The 2,598-nt window shown below is 43.8% G+C and overlaps 1 pseudogene; it reads left to right on the forward strand.

Moving 5' to 3' along the window:
• Nucleotides 1-817: 817 nt before the first annotated feature.
• On the forward strand, nucleotides 818-1,160 carry LOC132015334 (large ribosomal subunit protein eL33-like; annotated as a pseudogene).
• Nucleotides 1,161-2,598: the final 1,438 nt, after the last annotated feature.

Here is a 2,598-nt window from a genome sequence, read left to right on the forward strand (position 1 = left end):
TTAAGTCTTAAGTGTCCTAGCAATTTAATTTCTCTTCAATGGGGCTTCCAGAATTTAAATGGATGAAGTGTTTGCTTTGGGTCAAAGTGGTGGGGCAGTAGACACTTGTCCTTAGAGTTGGGGGCAGTCTACTCAGAATCCTTTTGGTTTCCAAGAACATAGACCAACTTGAGTATGTTCCAGAAAAGGGGCCTTTGTTATGAGAATCCAAAAGGAAAACACAATAAAATCTGTGGTAAAGGGCCCAACACAGCCACATTTCTCTAGGACTATGATGGAAAACCCTAGAGACATTCGAAAGAGGGCTTATCTCTGCAGGGGTCTGTCTGTCTGTCCCTCTTCTTCCTCTCTAATGGCTTCTTGGCTTTTCTCAGCACATCTACTCTCCCCTTCTCTCCTTGGCTTTCCTGCATGGTTTCAGTTTCTCCTTTCTCCCAAATCTCACCTTGCACATAACCATAATGGCTAGCCCTGTGTTCATTCTCTTGGGTTTTCAATGGTAGTGCTACCACTACAGACACCTGACCATTTCCTTTAGAGGCTCTTCGTTTAAATTCTCAAGACAGGAAACCTCATTCTCTTGACCTGGGCCCTACAAGGTGTAGCTGGTTTATGGATGGTTGCTGGCTGGCTTATGGATGGTCCCCTTATTGGGTCAGATGTCATTCCTGGTCCAATTAGTATATGTGCTGCCGAAGCGAGCACATTCCTGGTCCAGTTAGTCATGGCTAAAGTCAGATGGTGTTGAAGTGACTGTTGAGGGCTATCTTGAAGCCTGTGGAGGCCTGTTGGAAACAGGACTCCCAAAATGACAAATATGTTTGGGAAGCGGTCATCCAAGGTCATTTTTGCTGGCTATAATGGGGGGGGGGGGGGTCTCTGGAACCAGAGGGAGCACACAGCTTTTCTTAAAGTTGGAGGTGTTTATACTCAAGATGAAACTGAATTCTGTCTAGGCAAGAGATGTGCTTATGTGTACAAAGCAAAGAACAACACAGTGACTCCTGGTGGCAAACTGAACAAAACCAGAGTAATCTGGGGGAAAAGTAACTCATGTTCATGGAAACAGTGGTATGGTTTGTGCCAAATTCCAACGCAACCTTCCTCCTAAAGCCATTGGGCACAGGATCCGTGTAATGCTTTACCCTTCAAGGATTTAAACTTAGTGAAAAGTAAATAAAGGTGTAGATTTGTTCTTTTGTATTTTTGCTAAAAAGAAAGAGAAATGACTGTTGAGGGCAGCAGCACTTGTAAATGAAGCAGATACATCCAGAAGGCAGTGTTTGTGAATAGGCACTCTGAAACCGTTTTAGTACTGTGGTAGTGTTTCTTCTCACATCAGAATTTTGGGGACACCCATGGTTGTTCCTGAACCCCATGGATGTTGTGACCTAGCCAAAGTCAGGGATGGAGGTTTGAGAAGCCAGAACTGGATCCAGGAACCCAGTCTTTTGTGGTTGTTGTTGTTGTTGTTGTTATTTTTAAATCCTAGTTGTCTGTGAACACAAATGAAAGCAAAGCCAAGATGGGAGAGCTCCCTCCTTTGGATTCCCTGGCATCCCTGCTCTGGAATCCAAGTGTAACCTTAGATATCTGGGTTCAGGGTAAGCTTGGGCCAGAATGAACCATTGGTGGTGATTAAAAGAAAAAGTGCTGGGGCGCCTGGGTGGCTCAGTGGGTTAAAGCCTCTGCCTTTGGCTCTGGTCATGATCCCAGGGTCTTGGGATCGAGCCCCGCATCGGGCTCTCTGCTCAGCGGGGAGCCTGCTTCCCCTCCTCCCCTCCTCTCTCTCTGCCTGCCTCTCTCTGGCTACTTATGATCTCTATCTGTCAAATAAATAAACAAAATCTTAAAAAAAAAAAAAAGAAAGAAAAAAAGAAAAAGTGCTCTATGTGGGTAATTTTCAGTCTGACTGTCATGGTGGAACATGAGTCTGGGAAGACTTGTTGGCAGACTTCTGTTTAGAATGGGATCATGATCTGGACCCACAAAAAGCAGATAGATTTGGTTTAATCCTTCTAGAGAAGAGGGCTGGGGCCATAGAAAAATTGAAGAGGCCCCAAATTAAGCCCAGGGTGTTCTTTTCAGAGAGAGGTTAGCTGAGAATTACATCTTTTATAAGTTTATAAGGAGATGGAACATTGAGCGTTTATAAGGAGATGGAACACTGAGTATTTGAGGAAAGCCATTGAAAGCCTGTTGTGTTTTGATCAGGTGGAATCACAGATGGCAGGTTTTGTAAGGCCAGTAACTGACAAGGCCAGTGCTGGCTGTACAGGTGGGTGAACAAGAAGTTGAGTGTACAGACTTTGGGGTCAGACAGAGCATTCTGGAACAGACATTCATTTTCTTCATCTGTAATATGCAGATAATATCTAATTCTCAGGGTTGTTAGAGAGCTAATACTATGTTATCTGTAAACTAGAAATGTTCACTGTTATTATACAGTCCTTGTCATCAGAATATTTGTCCATGACCATTGATAAAACACATTACCATGCAATATGTCACTTGGCTTTTGCCATTTGGAACTGCAATTTCTGACCATAGCAATGAGCAGAAGTTAGGGCAGAAGGAAATCGCTTTCACTACTTCCTT

Source organism: Mustela nigripes, chromosome 4 (assembly GCF_022355385.1).
Source record: "Mustela nigripes isolate SB6536 chromosome 4, MUSNIG.SB6536, whole genome shotgun sequence".
In the NCBI taxonomy this organism is placed as follows: domain Eukaryota; kingdom Metazoa; phylum Chordata; class Mammalia; order Carnivora; family Mustelidae; genus Mustela; species Mustela nigripes.